Here is a 19,254-nt window from a genome sequence, read left to right as displayed (position 1 = left end):
ACCTTTCACCAGGCCCACAGGGCACTACCTTTCACCAGGCCCACAGGGCACCACCTTTCACCAGGCCCATAGGGCACTACCTTTCACCAGGCCCATGGTACACTACCTTTCACCAGGCCCATAGTGCACTACCTTTCACCAGGCCCACAGGGCACCACCTTTCACCAGGCCCATGGTACACTACCTTTCACCAGGCCCATAGTGTACTACCTTTCACCAGGCCCATAGGGCACTATCTTTCACCAGGCCCATAGGGCACTATCTTTCACCAGGCCCATAGTGCACTACCTTTCACCAGGCCCATAGGGCACTACCTTTCACCAGGCCCATAGTGCACTACCTTTCACCAGGCCCATAGGGCACTATCTTTCACCAGGCCCGTAGGGCACTATCTTTCACCAGGCCCATAGTACACTACCTTTCACCAGGCCCATAGGGCACTATCTTTCACCAGGCCCATAGGGCACTACCTTTCACCAGGCCCATAGGGCACTACCTTTCACCAGGCCCATAGGGCACTACCTTTCACCAGGCCTATAGGGCTCTGATCAAAGGTAGTGCACTATGTAGTCGAAGTACTATAGTTCAACCTATGGGCCTTTGGCCAAAAGTAGTGCACTATGTAGGGAATAGGGTTCATTTTTGGGATGCAGGCCCATACGGCTCGTTCTCCTGGCTACTGTAGTCATGGTGTTTAATGGAATGGGACTAGTAAAGGTGCTCCATTATCTGTCAATACACATGAACGTACAGTAAACTCACTCACTCACTCACTCACTCACTCACTCACTCACTCACTCACTCACTCACTCTCTCCAATTATTCAAACCTGGAATCCTAAACAAACTTTGTTGAACTGTGGTCTTAGTATTTACATTCCACAGTGGTAAACTGGAAAACATTGACCAGGCCTTGTGTTCTCTCGTTGCCTGAGGAACCTGCTTCAGAGTGATGTGTTCCCTAGAGGCTGTCCCTGGTCTGTTACAATACTGAACCTGCTTCAGAGTGATGTGTTCCCTAGAGGCTGTCCCTGATCTGTTACAATACTGAACCTGGTTTAGTGTTGAGTCTTCCCTGGTCTGTTACAGTACTGAACCTGGTTAAGAGTTGAGTCTTCCCTGGTCTGTTACAGTACTGAACCTGGTTTAGAGTTGAGTCTTCCCCGGTCTGTTACTGTACTGAACCTGGTTTAGAGTTGAGTCTTCCCTGGTCTGTTACAGTACTGAACCTGGTTTAGAGTTGAGTCTTCCCCGGTCTGTTACAGTACTGAACCTGGTTTAGAGTTGAGTCTTCCCTGGTCTGTTACAGTACTGAACCTGGTTTAGAGTTGAGTCTTCCCCGGTCTGTTACAGTACTGAACCTGGTTAAGAGTTGAGTCTTCCCTGGTCTGTTACAGTACTGAACCTGGTTTAGAGTTGAGTCTTCCCTGGTCTGTTACAGTACTGAACCTGGTTTAGAGTTGAGTCTTCCCTGGTCTGTTACAGTACTGAACCTGGTTTAGAGTTGAGTCTTCCCCGGTCTGTTACAGTACTGAACCTGGTTTAGAGTTGAGTCTTCCCTGGTCTGTTACAATACTGAACCTGGTTTAGAGTTGAGTCTTCCCTGGTCTGTTACAGTACTGAACCTGGTTTAGAGTTGAGTCTTCCCCGGTCTGTTACAGTACTGAACCTGGTTTAGAGTTGAGTCTTCCCCGGTCTGTTACAGTACTGAACCTGGTTTAGAGTTGAGTCTTCCCTGGTCTGTTACAGTACTGAACCTGGTTTAGAGTTGAGTCTTCCCCGGTCTGTTACAGTACTGAACCTGGTTTAGAGTTGAGTCTTCCCTGGTCTGTTACAGTACTGAACCTGGTTTAGAGTTGAGTCTTCCCTGGTTTGTTACAGTACTCCCATTCCCCAGGAGGTAGGCAGCCAAACTGGTCTGATGGCTGGACAGCTGGAGGATAACTGCATGTTTCAGAGATCTCCTGTAAATGGCAAGATGTTTGCCTCCAGAGCTATAACACAGAGTTTAAAAAAAATGTCTTTGTGTAATCTCTGGTTATGAGAGCGAGCCTCTCGTCCTGCAATAGACAGGTCTGCAGAGAAGAGAGGAAGCTTCCTTCACTTCCCGTGTAACCAACCCACGTGACCAACTCAGCTCAAGCACATGGCGGCGAGGGTGTTTGTGGGCGATATTCGTCTTCACTTCAGCTTCCTGATCGTCTGAACAGGGAGGCAGTAACATTAATACTCACACGGCATACTTGTACACTGAGCGTACAAAACGTTAAGAACGTGACAGATTGACCAAGTGAATCCAAGCTATGATCCCTTATTGATCCCACTTGTTAAATCCACTTCAATCAGTGTAGATGAAGGGGAGGAGACAGGTTAAAGAAGGATTTTTAAGCCTTGAGACAATTGAGACATGGATTGTGTATGTGTGCCATTCAGAGGGAGAATGGGCAAGACAACAGATTTAAGTGACTTTGAACGGGGTATGGTAGTAGGTGGCAGGCACACCGGTTAGAGTGTGTCAAGAACTGCAACGCTGCTGGGTTTTTCACACTCAACAGTTTCCTGTGTGTATCAAGAACGGTCCACCACCCAAAGGACATCCAGCCAACTTGACACAACTGTGGGAAGCATTGGAGTCAATATGGGTCATTATCCCTGTGGAACGCTTTCAACACCTTGTAGAGTCCATGCCCCGACGAATTGAGGCTGTTCTGAGGGCAAAAGTGGGGGTGCAACTAAGTATTAGTAAGGTCTTCATAATGTTTGGTATAGTCAGTATTAGTAAGGTCTTCATAATGTTTGGTATAGTCAGTATTAGTAAGGTCTTCATAATGTTTGGTATAGTCAGTATTAGTAAGGTCTTCATAATGTTTGGTATAGTCAGTATTAGTAAGGTCTTCTTAATGTTTGGTATAGTCAGTATTAGTAAGGTCTTCATAATGTTTGGTATACTCAGTATTAGTAAGGTCTTCATAATGTTTGGTATACTCAGTATTAGTAAGGTCTTCATAATGTTTTCTATAGTCATTGCAGCATGCTTGTATAGTACAGACTTTTGCTCATTGTTGGATGGAGAAGTAGATGAAGAGAGTACAGTATCTGGAGATGAAGAGAGTACAGTATCTGGAGATGAAGAGAGTACAGTATCTGGAGATGGAGAGAGTACAGTATCTGGAGGTGAAGAGAGTACAGTATCTGGAGGTGAAGAGAGTACAGTATCTGGAGGTGAAGAGAGTACAGTATCTGGAGATGAAGAGAGTACAGTATCTGGAGGTGAAGAGAGTACAGTATCTGGAGGTGAAGAGAGTACAGTATCTGGAGGTGAAGAGAGTACAGTATCTGGAGATGAAGAGAGTACCGTATCTGGAGGTGAAGAGAGTACAGTATCTGGAGATGAAGAGAGTACAGTATCTGGAGATGGAGAGAGTACAGTATCTGGAGATGGAGAGAGTACAGTATCTGGAGATGAAGAGAGTACAGTATCTGGAGATGAAGAGAGTACCGTATCTGGAGATGAAGAGAGTACAGCATCTGGAGGTGAAGAGAGTACAGTATCTGGAGATGAAGAGAGTACCGTATCTGGAGATGAAGAGAGTACCGTATCTGGAGATGAAGAGAGTACAGTATCTGTGTGTCTAGGAGTTGTTTGGACTGTGACTGTATCTGCAAACTGTATCAAATTGTCATCTGAGTCAAAGCATTAGCCTACACAATGCAAAGGGGGGGGGGGTCACATGTGTGTGTGACAGAGCGAGCGTGAGCGTGTGTGTGTGACAGAGCGAGCGTGAGCGTGTGTGTAAGGCTGCTGACTGAGTTGAAAGAGAGGAAGTATGACTGAAAGCTGAACACAGGAAGTGGCTCTGACTCTGAGTAAAGCTATTTTAGCAGGAGAGGAGAGCTCTCTCTCTCTCTCTCTTGACAGCAGCTCTCTGAGGAGAGGAGGGTGTTCAATCTGCATCAGAGGACAGACTTCAGTGGGAGAGAAGAAGAAGAAGCCCTGTGATGCTCACATGACAGTGTGACTGAGAGCCCTAGATGAGAGGTGAGGTTTTGACTTTCACAGGAGAGGACAAACTGAAGAGGGGGGGAGGAGAGCGAGAGAAACTGCTGCTCAGCTCAGACTGTGTGACTGTGAGAGAGAGCCTAGATGAGAGGTTCTGCAGCTTTCACACTGCTGCCCCTCTCTCTCTCTCTCCACACGGTCATTTCATGACACAGCAAGTTGAGGAAGTGAAATGCAGTAACATGGGGTTGGACTAAATGTGGAACTGTGACTTCTCTAATATGTAAAGAGTGCTAGGAAGGGAACCAAATTAAGGAAGCTACCACCTATCGCTGTAACTGTGTATGTACCATTTCTTTGCCTGTTCTTTGGAAGAATGATTTCGAGAGCTACCTAAGAGAGTGAATTTGTTGTCACCTTTTTGGGCACAACTTCCGTGAGTAGATGTAATAATTGTTTAATATATTGTGGTAATCCATTTGATACATTCATACAATATATGATATGTTTCCATCGTCCTAGCTCAGCTCCTGTTCTTTCTCTTCTGATATGTTGAGATTTCTCCTCAGATTTCTCCTCAGATTTCTCCTCGTGTTGGTGTTCTGTTTGACAGCTGTTTAATGGAGGAAAAGGGAACCATTGTAGTGTGAATTTGACTTGCGACTTTGTTTCCTGTCTTCCTGGGGAACATTAGTGGCTGCACTTTGCCAGAAATACTGTTGATGTTGGCAGAACTGTCTTTAAAGGGATAGTTTGGGGTTTTGGCAATGAGGTCCTTTATCTACTTTCCCAGAGTCAGTTAATGTATGTAGTTCTGTCCTTGAGCTGTTCTTGTCTAATGATGTTCTGTATTATGTCATTCTGTATTATGTTTCATGTTTTGTGTGGACCCCAGGAAGAGTAGCTGCTGCTTTTGCAACAGCTAACGGGGATCCTAATAAAATACCAAGATGAACTTGTGGAGACCATTTTTATGTCTCTGCGTTCATTTGGAAGGAAGCTGCTAACTTGCAATTGCTTCTGATTTTATTAGGATCCCCATTAGCTGACGCCAATGGTGACAGCTAGTCTTCCTGGGGTCTGACACATAAAGATATTACAGACAAAAATACTTTACAATTTAAAACATGAACATAGTTTTCTAAATGGAAAAATTCACTACGACTAAAGACAAATGTACACACACTTTTTAAAAACAATACAACTAAAGAATGTGTGTGTGTGTGCGCACATGCGCATTTGCAGATCTATCAGTTACACGTCAGTACATGCACACACGTTTGGTCACATGGGGTAGAGGTGTTGCTTTATTAGTTTTGTGAAAGCAGGTTTGCTGTTAACTTGCTCTGTGAGATGGAAGGGGGTTCCATGCACTCATGTCTATGTATAATACTGTATGTTTTCTTCAATTTGTTCTGGACCTGGGAACTGAAGTGCGATGACTGGAAGTCAATGGTTACAGCTATCACGAAACTACCTTTACTTCCTTCATACTCGATGTAGAAACTAGCTTTACTTCCTTCATACTCGATGTAGAAACTAGCTTTACTTCCTTCATACTTGATGTAGAAACTACCTTTACACTCGATGTAGAAACTAGCTTTACTTCCTTCATACTCGATGCAGAAACTAGCTTTACTTCCTTCATACTCGACGTAGAAACTAGCTTTACTTCCTTCATACTCGATGTAGAAACTAGCTTTACTTCCTTCGTACTCGATGTAGAAACTAGCTTTACTTCCTTCGTACTCGATGTAGAAACTAGCTTTACTTCCTTCATACTCAATGTAGAAACTAGCTTTACTTCCTTCATACTCAATGTAGAAACTAGCTTTACTTCCTTCATACTCAATGTAGAAACTAGCTTTACTTCCTTCATACTCAATGTAGAAACTAGCTTTACTTCCTTCATACTCAATGTAGAAACTAGCTTTACTTCCTTCATACTCGATGTAGAAACTACCTTTACTTCCTTTGTACTCTATGTAGAAACTAGCTTTACTTCCTTCATACTTGATGCAGAAACATAAAACTGGTATCCACGAGTTCATCTGACTCTGGGGAAGAAATCCCAAACGTTTTCAATCGTTAGACCAGTGGTCACCAACCGGTCGATCGCGATCTCCAAGGCATTCCTAGTTGATCACCAAACATTTCTGTAAAAAAATCAACAATAAAGCCTTGCGTTCCTATTTTATTTGTTTTGCGCTGTTGTCGTCAGGTGCACTTGATTCATCAGCCCTAGCACCAGGATGATGAATCAAGTGCACCTTGATTGCCTCCCCATTTTGAACCATTTCATGTGTCTGAAGGTAGAACTCTGCCTACCCGGCAGGCCCAGAGAGAAAATCAAGTGCACCTTTTGGCCTACCGCTGGCCAATCAGATAGCTCAGACCACCGTGTCTGTACAGTTTCCTCGAGCCATAGACTGTAAAAAGAAGCCTCGAATGCACAGCAAAGTTGATCATGTGAGATTTCAAAACTTTTAAAAACCATAACTAGAGACTCAACGAATACAGCAAAGAGATGCAATTTTTATGAATAAATTAATGTTTAAGTTGTTATTCAGCACTGTCAACGCTTTGTTCAACACTTTTATAAGCCATAAAATGTGTCTTCTCCCTACTTCCACTCAAGCTACAACCAGCACTGAAGCTGCAATGAATGAGTATAGCAAAGTGTTTCCATAAGCTTGTGTTATTATTAGTGGCTTTTCTATCTTTTCATATCGAGGGATATTTTACTTTCTCTGGTTGTTGGAGTAACAACAGGAACTGGTGCAGGAGGCAGAAATAATGAGACTCAGAGCTGCAATATGTCACTTTTTAAGTGACCTGACCAAATTCACATAGAAATGTGTTTTATATAGATCTGTCATTCTCATTGAAAGCAAGTCTAAGAAGCGGTAGATCTGTTCTATGTGCTCTATTTCTATGCTTCCCGTTCTTTAGTTTCGTTTTTTGCGTCTTTTACTTTCGGTTTTGTACACCAGCATCAAACAGCTGAAAATACAATATTTTTGTTTATGGAAAATATATTTCACAGCGGTTTAGACGAGACAATGATTCTCTACACTATACTTGCTTGTTTTGTCACAAACTGAAAGAACTATTAGAATTTTAACAACCGGGAAATGGCGGCGTGATTTCTGCATAGTGCATCTTTAAGTTTCGTCATCAGCAGGAAGACTGCCTTTTCTCAGAGGAGAGAGGGTGAGTCAGGTGAGAGGCAGCCTTACTGCATCTCCCTCAGACTGACCATCAGATGCAGCTCCCTCAGACTGACCGTCAGATGCAGCCCATCAGATGCAGCCCATCAGTCCAGTACAAAAGAAAGGAAGTAAATGATTACGCTCACTCAGCTGTGCCTCACAAGTAATACAACCAATGATCTATTACCAGTGTGGTCACAGTACCTCAAATGTTGAAATAGAATTCCTAACTGGAAGAACAACATTGGTAGGGCAAATCAAGCATAGCCAATATGCAGTGATAATGTATTGGGCCTATAGCCTACTGAACAAACCTCATTGCTACAGAACGGTTTTTAACTGGTTCATGTTGCATAGGCTTACGGTTTTGAAGTTATGTTTAAGAAAAAATCAGTACGGAAGATCTCTGAGCGGTAGATCTCTGAGCGGTAGATCTCTGAGCGGTAGGTCTCTGAGCGGTAGATCTCTGAGCGGTAGGTCTCTGAGCGGTAGGTCTCTGAGCGGTAGGTCTCTGAGCGGTAGATCTTTGAGCGGTAGATCTCTGAGCGGTAGATCTTTGAGCGGTAGGTCTCTGAGCGGTAGATCTTTGAGCGGTAGGTCTCTGAGCGGTAGATCTTTGAGCGGTAGGTCTCTGAGCGGTAGATCTTTGAGCGGTAGATCTCTGAGCGGTAGATCTCTGAGCGGTAGATCTTTGAGCGGTAGATCTCTGAGCGGTAGATCTTTGAGCGGTAGATCTCTGAGCGGTAGATCTTTGAGCGGTAGGTCTCTGAGCGGTAGGTCTCTGAGCGGTAGGTCTCTGAGCGGTAGGTCTCTGAGCGGTAGATCTTTGAGCGGTAGATCTCTGAGCGGTAGATCTCTGAGCGGTAGGTCTCTGAGCGGTAGATCTCTGAGCGGTAGATCTCTGAGCGGTAGATCTCTGAGCGGTAGGTCTCTGAGCGGTAGGTCTCTGAGCGGTAGATCTCTGAGCGGTAGATCTCTGAGCGGTAGGTCTCTGAGCGGTAGGTCTCTGAGCGGTAGGTCTCTGAGCGGTAGAGCTCTGAGCGGTAGGTCTCTGAGCGGTAGGTCTCTGAGCGGAGATGACCTCTAACCTTAGACTAATTACCTCAGTGTGGAAGTTGTGGGAAGTGGACTTCCTCTTCCCTTATTCTAGGAACGTCTGGTAATGTACTACAGGGGTTTATTTAAAGTCTCCCCTGTGTGGGTCAGTATTGCCACATAACTCTACTCTAGCTAACGTCTCATACAGGATGTTAGCTTAGCTACTCAGCACGGTTTCTCTCTACACACACACACACACACACACACACACACACGCCAAATGCACACACGCATGCACAAACACACACACTCGCGCACAGACACGCACACACACGCACACACACACACACGCACACACACACACACACACACACACACACACACACACACACACACACACACACACACACACACACACACACACACACACACACACACACACACACACACAGCTGTATTATCCTGTCCAGTTCTGTGAGGGAAGCATCCAGCCTTCTACCTAATCCCACCCACATCCCTTTTAGGTACAACAGGGCCCGTGGGGAGGGGGGATGTTTTTGGCAATGCCACCGGATGTCCTCTACTCTGCACTGCCACTATGGTCTATCTCTCTGGTATTGCTCTTCCTTTAACAACTGTGTCATAAAAGTTTTGAGAATACTTATGTTGTCTCCAGTTTATTCACCTCTATAACTGCTAGTGGTGGTGTTGTCTCCAGTTTATTCACCTCTATAACTGCTAGTGGTGGTGTTGTCTCCAGTTTATTCACCTCTATAACTGCTAGTGGTGGTGTTGTCTCCAGTTTATTCACCTCTATAACTGCTAGTGGTGGTGTTGTCTCCAGTTTATTCACCTCTATAACTGCTAGTGGTGGTGTTGTCTCCAGTTTATTCACCTCTATAACTGCTAGTGGTGGTGTTGTCTCCAGTTTATTCACCTCTATAACTGCTAGTGGTGGTGTTGTCTCCAGTTTGTTCACCTCTATAACTGTTAGTGGTGGTGATGTCTCCAGTTTATTCACCTCTATAACTGCTAGTGGTGGTGTTGTCTCCAGTCAGTTTATTCACCTCTATAACTGCTAGTGGTGGTGTTGTCTCCAGTCAGTTTATTCACCTCTATAACTGCTAGTGGTGATGTTGTCTCCAGTCAGTTTATTCACCTCTATAACTGCTAGTGGTGATGTTGTCTCCAGTTTATTCACCTCTATAACTGCTAGTGGTGGTGTTGTCTCCAGTTTATTCACCTCTATAACTGCTAGTGGTGATGTTGTCTCCAGTTTATTCACCTCTATAACTGCTAGTGGTGGTGTTGTCTCCAGTCAGTTTATTCACCTCTATAACTGCTAGTGGTGATGTTGTCTCCAGTTTATTCACCTCTATAACTGCTAGTGGTGGTGTTGTCTCCAGTTTATTCACCTCTATAACTGCTAGTGGTGGTGTTGTCTCCAGTCAGTTTATTCACCTCTATAACTACTAGTGGTGGTGTTGTCTCCAGTCAGTTTATTCACCTCTATAACTGCTAGTGGTGGTGTTGTCTCCAGTCAGTTTATTCACCTCTATAACTGCTAGTGGTGGTGTTGTCTCCAGTTTATTCACCTCTATAACTGCTAGTGGTGGTGTTGTCTCCAGTTTATTCACCTCTATAACTGCTAGTGGTGGTGTTGTCTCCAGTTTATTCACCTCTATAACTGCTAGTGGTGATGTTGTCTCCAGTTTATTCACCTCTATAACTGCTAGTGGTGGTGTTGTCTCCAGTTTATTCACCTCTATAACTGTTAGTGGTGGTGTTGTCTCCAGTCAGTTTATTCACCTCTATAACTGCTAGCGGTGATGTTGTCTCCAGTTTATTCACCTCTATAACTGCTAGTGGTGGTGTTGTCTCCAGTTTATTCACCTCTATAACTGCTAGTGGTGGTGTTGTCTCCAGTTTATTCACCTCTATAACTGCTAGTGGTGATGTTGTCTCCAGTTTATTCACCTCTATAACTGCTAGTGGTGATGTTGTCTCCAGTTTATTCACCTCTATAACTGCTAGTGGTGGTGTTGTCTCCAGTTTATTCACCTCTATAACTGCTAGTGGTGATGTTGTCTCCAGTCAGTTTATTCACCTCTATAACTGCTAGTGGGGATGTTGTCTCCAGTTTATTCACCTCTATAACTGCTAGTGGGGATGTTGTCTCCAGTTTATTCACCTCTATAACTGCTAGTGGTGATGTTGTCTCCAGTTTATTCACCTCTATAACTGCTAGTGGTGGTGTTGTCTCCAGTCAGTTTATTCACCTCTATAACTGCTAGTGGTGGTGTTGTCTCCAGTCAGTTTATTCACCTCTATAACTGCTAGTGGTGATGTTGTCTCCAGTCAGTTTATTCACCTCTATAACTGCTAGTGGTGATGTTGTCTCCAGTCAGTTTATTCACCTCTATAACTGCTAGTGGTGGTGTTGTCTCCAGTTTATTCACCTCTATAACTGCTAGTGGTGATGTTGTCTCCAGTTTATTCACCTCTATAACTGCTAGTGGGGATGTTGTCTCCAGTTTATTCACCTCTATAACTGCTAGTGGTGATGTTGTCTCCAGTCAGTTTATTCACCTCTATAACTGCTAGTGGTGGTGTTGTCTCCAGTTTATTCACCTCTATAACTGCTAGTGGTGGTGTTGTCTCCAGTCAGTTTATTCACCTCTATAACTGCTAGTGGTGGTGTTGTCTCCAGTCAGTTTATTCACCTCTATAACTGCTAGTGGTGATGTTGTCTCCAGTTTATTCACCTCTATAACTGCTAGTGGTGGTGTTGTCTCCAGTCAGTTTATTCACCTCTATAACTGCTAGTGGTGGTGATGTCTCCAGTTTATTCACCTCTATAACTGCTAGTAGTGGTGTTGTCTCCAGTTTATTCACCTCTATAACTGCTAGTGGTGATGTTGTCTCCAGTTTATTCACCTCTATAACTGCTAGTGGTGGTGTTGTCTCCAGTTTATTCACCTCTATAACTGCTAGTGGTGGTGTTGTCTCCAGTCAGTTTATTCACCTCTATAACTGCTAGTGGTGATGTTGTCTCCAGTTTATTCACCTCTATAACTGCTAGTGGTGGTGTTGTCTCCAGTTTATTCACCTCTATAACTGCTAGTGGTGATGTTGTCTCCAGTTTATTCACCTCTATAACTGCTAGTGGTGGTGTTGTCTCCAGTCAGTTTATTCACCTCTATAACTGCTAGTGGTGGTGTTGTCTCCAGTTTATTCACCTCTATAACTGCTAGTGGTGGTGTTGTCTCCAGTTTATTCACCTCTATAACTGCTAGTGGTGGTGTTGTCTCCAGTTTATTCACCTCTATAACTGCTAGTGGTGATGTTGTCTCCAGTTTATTCACCTCTATAACTGCTAGTGGTGGTGTTGTCTCCAGTCAGTTTATTCACCTCTATAACTGCTAGTGGTGGTGTTGTCTCCAGTCAGTTTATTCACCTCTATAACTGCTAGTGGTGGTGATAGAGGTGAATAAACTGGAGACATCACCACCACTAGCAGTTATAGAGGTGAATAAACTGACTGGAGACAACACCACCACTAGTAGTTATAGAGGTGAATAAACTGGAGACAACATCACCACTAGCAGTTATAGAGGTGAATAAACTGGAGACAACACCACCACTAGCAGTTATAGAGGTGAATAAACTGGAGACAACATCACCACTAGCAGTTATAGAGGTGAATAAACTGACTGGAGACAACACCACCACTAGCAGTTATAGAGGTGAATAAACTGGAGACAACACCACCACTAGCAGTTATGTCTCCAGTTTATTCACCTCTATAACTGCTAGTAGTGGTGTTGTCTCCAGTCAGTTTATTCACCTCTATAACTGCTAGTGGTGGTGTTGTCTCCAGTCAGTTTATTCACCTCTATAACTGCTAGTGGTGGTGTTGTCTCCAGTCAGTTTATTCACCTCTATAACTGCTAGTGGTGGTGTTGTCTCCAGTCAGTTTATTCACCTCTATAACTGTTAGTGGTGATGTTGTCTCCAGTCAGTTTATTCACCTCTATAACTGCTAGTGGTGGTGTTGTCTCCAGTCAGTTTATTCACCTCTATAACTGCTAGTGGTGGTGTTTTCTCCAGTCAGTTTATTCACCTCTATAACTGCTAGTGGTGATGTTGTCTCCAGTTTATTCACCTCTATAACTGCTAGTGGTGGTGTTGTCTCCAGTCAGTTTATTCACCTCTATAACTGCTAGTGGTGATGTTGTCTCCAGTCAGTTTATTCACCTCTATAACTGCTAGTGGTGGTGTTGTCTCCACTTTATTCACCTCTATAACTGCTAGTGGTGGTGTTGTCTCCAGTTTATTCACCTCTATAACTGCTAGTGGTGGTGTTGTCTCCAGTTTATTCACCTCTATAACTGCTAGTGGTGGTGTGTGTGTTTTTACTAGGTGTCTCTGCTGCTAACCCTGATGAGGTACCTCGGCGCGGGGGGCTGTCGGGAGGATCAAAGAGCAGCAGCCATTTTAACAGCGTCTAAACTGAAGCATGTGTGTTTGTATATGCGAGCCGCATGTGTGTGCTACTTCAAAGTGTCCACAGTCCCACAGGAGGAGTCATGTGTCGCTAGCGGCAGCCTAACTCCAACCCAACCCTGATTAGGCTCCAGTCCAACCCCAACCCAACACTGACCAGGCTCCAGTCCAACCCCAACCCTGACCAGGCTCCAGTCCAACCCTGACCCGGCTCCAGTCCAACCACAACCCAACCCTGACCAGGCTCCAGTCCAACCCTAGCCCTGACCAGGCTCCAGTCCAACCCTGACCAGGCTCCAGTCCAACCCCAACCACATCACTGACCAGGCTCCAGTCCAACCCCAACCACATCACTGACCAGGCTCCAGTCCAACCCCAACCCTGACCAGGCTCCAGTCCAACCCTGACCAGGCTCCAGTCCAACCCTGACCAGGCTCCAGTCCAACCCTGACCAGGCTCCAGTCCAACCCCAACCACATCACTGACAAGGCTCCAGTCCAACCCCAACCACATCACTGACAAGGCTCCAGTCCAACCCCAACCACATCACTGACCAGGCTCCAGTCCAACCCCAACCACATCACTGACCAGGCTCCAGTCCAACCCTGACCAGGCTCCAGTCCAACCCTGACCAGGCTCCAGTCCAACCCCAACCACATCACTGACCAGGCTCCAGTCCAACCCCAACCACATCACTGACCAGGCTCCAGTCCAACCCCAACCCTGACCAGGCTCCAGTCCAACCCTGACCAGGCTCCAGTCCAACCCTGACCAGGCTCCAGTCCAACCCTGACCAGGCTCCAGTCCAACCCCAACCACATCACTGACAAGGCTCCAGTCCAACCCCAACCACATCACTGACAAGGCTCCAGTCCAACCCCAACCACATCACTGACCAGGCTCCAGTCCAACCCCAACCACATCACTGACCAGGCTCCAGTCCAACCCTGACCAGGCTCCAGTCCAACCCTGACCAGGCTCCAGTCCAACCCTGACCAGGCTCCAGTCCAACCCTGACCAGGCTCCGGCCCAACCCCAACCCTGACCAGGCTCCAGTCCAACCCTGACCAGGCTCCGGCCCAACCCCAACACTGACCAGACTCCAGTCCAACAACACCAACCCTGACCAGGCTCTGGCCCAACCTAAACCCTGGACGCAATGTTTACTCTCTAGACAGTGTATGTCTCTCTGGGTCAACCCCTTCAGCAGGAGAAACCTTAGCCTGGAATCCCCTCTGAAGATGTCTCAGCAGGAGAAACCTTAGCCTGGAATCCCCTCTGAAGATGTCTCAGCAGGAGAAACCTTAGCCTGGAATCCCCTCTGAAGATGTCTCAGCAGGAGAAACCTTAGCCTGGAATCCCCTCTGAAGATGTCTCAGCAGGAGAAACCTTAGCATGGAATCCCCTCTGAAGATGTCTCAGCAGGAGAAACTTTAGCCTGGAATCCCCTCTGAAGATGTCTCAGCAGGAGAAACCTTAGCCTGGAATCCCCTCTGAAGATGTCTCAGCAGGAGAAACCTTAGCCTGGAATCCCCTCTGAAGATGTCTCAGCAGGAGAAACCTTAGCCTGGAATCCCCTCTGAAGATGTCTCAGCAGGAGAAACCTTAGCCTGGAATCCCCTCTGAAGATGTCTCAGTAGGAGAAACCTGGAATATCATTCTGACTATAGTAGTTTCAAATCAAATCAACGTTTATTTGTCACGTGCGCCAAATACAACAGGTGTAGACCTTACAGTGAAATGCTTACTAACAGGCTCTAACCAATAGTGCAAAAAAGGTATTAGGTGAACAATAGGTAAGTAAAGTAATAAAACAACAGTAAAAATACAGGCTATATACAGTAGCGAGGCTATAAAAGTAGCGAGGCTATAAAAGTAGCGAGGCTACATACAGACACCGGTTAGTCAGGCTGATTGAGGTAGTATGCACATGTAGATATGGTTAAAGTAACTATGCATGTATGATGAACAGAGAGTAGCAGTAGTGTAAAGAGGGGGTGGCGGGACACAATGCAGATAGCCCGGTTTCCCAGGCTAGCAGAAAGCAGGGCTGCAGGGTAGAGTCCACCAGAATGAAAACAGAGTAGTCCGGTCCAGTAGTTGTTCACACAACCCTGTTGTTGTTTACATAGTCATTCTAGTTCCAGAGAAACAACATGAAAACAAACATGGGGTTGTGACTGTGAGAAGGGCTGAGTAGCCAACAGGAGCCATGTGGTTCATGGGGTTGTGACTGTGAGAAGGGCTGAGTAGCCAACAGGAGCCATGTGGTTCTCTCTACAGCTGAATCATCTGCCTTTCCTTTTGCCTGGAGCAGATTCTCTGGGAGTTTTCTCTCTCTCTCACTTCTCTTGGTCTCTCTCTCTCAATTCAATTCAATTCAAGGGGTTTTACTGGCATGGGAAACATGTGTTAACATTGCCAAAGCAAATGAGGTAGACAATACACAAAAGTGAAACAAACAAAATGAATTAACAGTAAACATTACACATACAGAAGTTTCAAAACAATAAAGACATTACGAGTGTCATATTAAATATATACAGTGTTGTAACATTGTACAAATGGTTAAAGCAAACAAGTTAAAATAAGTAAGCATAAATATGGGTTGTATTTACAATGGTGTTTGTTTTTCACTGGTTGCCCTTTTCTTGTGGCAACAGGTCACAAATCTTGCTGCTGTGATGGCACACTGTGGAATTTCACCCAGTAGATATGGGAGTTTATCAAAATTGGATTTGTTTTAGAATTCTTTGTGGATCTGTGTAATCTGAGGGAAATATGTGTCTCTAATATGGTCATACATTGGGCAGGAGGTTAGGAAGTGCAGCTCGGTTTCCACCTCATTTTGTGGGCAGTGTGCACATAGCCTGTCTTCTCTTGAGAGCCATGTCTGCCTACGGCGGCCTTTCTCAATAGCAAGGCTATGCTCACTGAGTCTGTACATAGTCAAAGCTTTCCTTAAGTTTGGGTCAGTCACAGTGGTCAGGTATTCTGCCACTGTGTACTCTCTGTTTAGGGCCAAATAGCATTCTAGTTTGCTCTGTTTTTTTGTTAATTCTTTCCAATGTGTCAAGTAATTATCTTTTTGTTTTCTCATGATTTGGTTGGGTCTAATTGTGCTGTTGTCCTGGGGCTTTGTGGGGTGTGTTTGTGAACAGAGCCCTAGGAGCAGTTTGCTTAGGGGACTCTTCTCCAGGTTCATCTCTCTGTAGGTGATGGCTTTGTTATGGAAGGTTTGGGAATCGCTTCCTTTTAGGTGGTTGTAGAATTTAACGGCTCTTTTCTGGATTTTGATAATTAGTGGGTATCGGCCTAATTCTGCTCTGCATGCATTATTTGGTGTTCTGCGTTGTACACGGAGGATATTTTTGCAGAATTCTGCATGCAGAGTCTCAATTTGGTGTTTGCCCCATTTTGTGAAATCTTGGTTGGTGAGCGGACCCCAGACCTCACAACCATAAAGGGCAATGGGCTCTATGACTGATTCAAGTATTTTTAGCCAGATCCTAATTGGTATGTTGAAATTTATGTTCCTTTTGATGGCATAGAATGCCCTTCTTGCCTTGTCTCTCAGATCGTTCACAGCTTTGTGGAAGTTACCTGTGGTGCTGATGTTTAGGCCGAGGTATGTATAGTTTTTTGTGTGCTCTAGGGCAACGGTGTCTAGATGGAATTTGTGGTCCTGGCGACTGGACCTTTTTTGGAACACCATTATTTTGGTCTTACTGAGATTTACTGTCAGGGCCCAGGTCTGACAGAATCTGTGCAGAAGATCTAGGTGCTGCTGTAGTCCCTCCTTGGTTGGTGACAGAAGTACCAGATCATCAGCAAACAGTAGACATTTGACTTCGGATTCTAGTAGGGTGAGACCGGGTGCTGCAGACTGTTCTAGTGCCCGCGCCAATTCGTTGATATATATGTTGAAGAGGGTGGGGCTTAAGCTGCATCCCTGTCTCACCCCACGACCCTGTGTGAAGAAATGTGTGTTTTTTGCCAATTTTAACCGCACACTTGTTGTTTGTGTACAAGGATTTTATAATGTCGTATGTTTTACCCCCAACACCACTTTCCATCAATTTGTATAGCAGACCCTCATGCCAAATTGAGTCGAAGGCTTTTTTGAAATCAACAAAGCATGAGAAGACTTTGCCTTTGTTTTGGTTTGTTTGGTTGTCAATTAGGGTGTGTAGGGTGAATACATGGTCTGTTGTACGGTAATTTGGTAAAAAGCCAATTTGACATTTGCTCAGTACATTGTGTTCATTGAGGAAATGTACGAGTCTGCTGTTAATGATAATGCAGAGTATTTTACCAAGGTTACTGTTGACGCATATTCCACGGTAGTTATTGGGGTCAAATTTGTCTCCACTTTTGTGGATTGGGGTGATCAGTCCTTGGTTCCAAATATTGGGGAAGATGCCAGAGCTAAGGATGATGTTAAAGAGTTTTAGTATAGCCAATTGGCTATACTCTCTCTCTCTCTCTCTCTGTGTGTGGTGTGTGTGTGATCTCTGCTTCATTCCTGTAAATGCCTGGAGATGCCCTTTTAAGAGCAGGCCAGGCCCACTAGGGATGACGTGGTGTGTCATCAGGCCACGTATCTTCTTCCAGTCTCATGGCTCTCTGCTTGTGGCACTGATATCAATGTCTCCATTGTGGGAAGCTATTTTTCTAATATTAGCCGGAGGCGTGCATGTCAGTGGTGCTCATCGCTAAACAATGAGGAGTAGTGTAGACTCTGAGGTGGGGGGGGGGTTGCACATCTCAATGAGGAGTAGTGTAGACTCTGAGGGGGGGGGTTGCACATCTCAATGAGGAGTAGTGTAGACTCTGAGAGGGGGGGGTTGCACATCTCAATGAGGAGTAGTGTAGACTCTGAGGTGGGGGGAGGGGGTTGCACATCTCAATGAGGAGTAGTGTAGACTGAGGTGGGGGGGGGGTTGCACATCTCAATGAGGAGTAGTGTAGACTGAGGGGGGGGGTTGCACATTTCAATGAGGAGTAGTGTAGACTGAGGGGTGGGGGGGTTGCACATCTCAATGAGGAGTAGTGTAGACTCTGAGGGGGGGGGGGGGTTGCGCATCTCAATGAGGAGTAGTGTAGACTCTGAGGGGGGGGGGGGGTTGCACATCTCAATGGGGAGTAGTGTAGACTGAGGGGTGGGGGGGTTGCGCATCTCAATGAGGAGTAGTGTAGACTCTGAGGGGGGGGGGTTTGCACATCTCAATGAGGAGTAGTGTAGACTCTGAGGTGGGGGGGGGGGTTTGCACATCTCAATGAGGAGTAGTGTAGACTGAGGGGGGGGTGCACATCTCAATGAGGAGTAGTGTAGACTCTGAGGGGGGGGTGCACATCTCTGAAGGTTATGTCATTTTAATATGCTTCCTTAATGCCTTTGCAGACTGTACTATTTTGCCCTCCTTGACAATATGTGAACGTCGTAATAAAACGATTAAACATAAACGATTGTCAGACGTCTTGGCTGGTTCAGTGTGACAGGGTCTAGGTCTGCTGGTTCAGTGTGACAGGGTCTAGGTCTGCTGGTTCAGTGTGACAGGGTCTAGGTCTGCTGGTTCAGTGTGACAGGGTCTAGGTCTGCTGGTTCAGTGTGACAGGGTCTAGGTCTGCTGGTTCAGTGTGACAGGGTCTAGGTCTGCTGGTTCAGTGTGACAGGGTCTAGGTCTGCTGGTTCAGTGTGACAGGGTCTAGGTCTGCTGGTTCAGTGTGACAGGGTCTAGGTCTGCTGGTTCAGTGTGACAGGGTCTAGGTCTGCTGGTTCAGTGGACCAGGCTACGTCTTGGCTGGTTCAGTGTGACAGGGTCTAGGTCTGCTGGTTCAGTGTGACAGGGTCTAGGTCTGCTGGTTCAGTGTGACAGGGTCTAGGTCTGCTGGTTCAGTGTGACAGGGTCTAGGTCTGCTGGTTCAGTGTGACAGGGTCTAGGTCTGCTGGTTCAGTGTGACAGGGTCTAGGTCTGCTGGTTCAGTGTGACAGGGTCTAGGTCTGCTGGTTCAGTGTGACAGGGTCTAGGTCTGCTGGTTCAGTACCACTACGTCTTGGCTGGTTCAGTGTGACAGGGTCTAGGTCTGCTGGTTCAGTGTGACAGGGTCTAGGTCTGCTGGTTCAGTGGACCAGGGCTACGTCTTGGCTGGTTCAGTGTGACAGGGTCTAGGTCTGCTGGTTCAGTGTGACAGGGTCTAGGTCTGCTGGTTCAGTGTGACAGGGTCTAGGTCTGCTGGTTCAGTGTGACAGGGTCTAGGTCTGCTGGTTCAGTGTGACAGGGTCTAGGTCTGCTGGTTCAGTGTGACAGGGTCTAGGTCTGCTGGTTCAGTGTGACAGGGTCTAGGTCTGCTGGTTCAGTACCACTACGTCTTGGCTGGTTCAGTGTGACAGGGTCTAGGTCTGCTGGTTCAGTGTGACAGGGTCTAGGTCTGCTGGTTCAGTGTGACAGGGTCTAGGTCTGCTGGTTCAGTGTGACAGGGTCTAGGTCTGCTGGTT

The 19,254-nt window shown here is 45.9% G+C and overlaps 1 protein-coding gene across 3 annotated transcripts in view; it reads left to right on the top strand.

Annotated features, from left to right (window-relative positions):
* wipf1b (WAS/WASL interacting protein family, member 1b) overlaps window positions 1-19,254 on the top strand; it is a 35,864-nt gene that overhangs the window by 1,623 nt on the left and 14,987 nt on the right. Inside the window, exon 1 of one of the 3 annotated variants that reach the window (XM_055908504.1) lies at window positions 3,905-4,038. The exons of 1 other annotated variant lie outside the window; for it this stretch is intronic. The gene's annotated coding sequence lies outside the window, so the exon portion shown is untranslated. Of the gene's footprint in view, window positions 1-3,904; window positions 4,039-4,083; window positions 4,436-19,254 lie in introns of those variants that run through there. One more of the 3 variants, XM_055908505.1, reaches the window with a different exon arrangement.

Source organism: Salvelinus fontinalis, chromosome 41 (genome assembly GCF_029448725.1).
Source record: "Salvelinus fontinalis isolate EN_2023a chromosome 41, ASM2944872v1, whole genome shotgun sequence".
Lineage (NCBI taxonomy): Eukaryota > Metazoa > Chordata > Actinopteri > Salmoniformes > Salmonidae > Salvelinus > Salvelinus fontinalis.
Note: the sequence above shows the minus strand (reverse complement) of the source record. Positions and strands in the feature narration are given on the sequence as shown.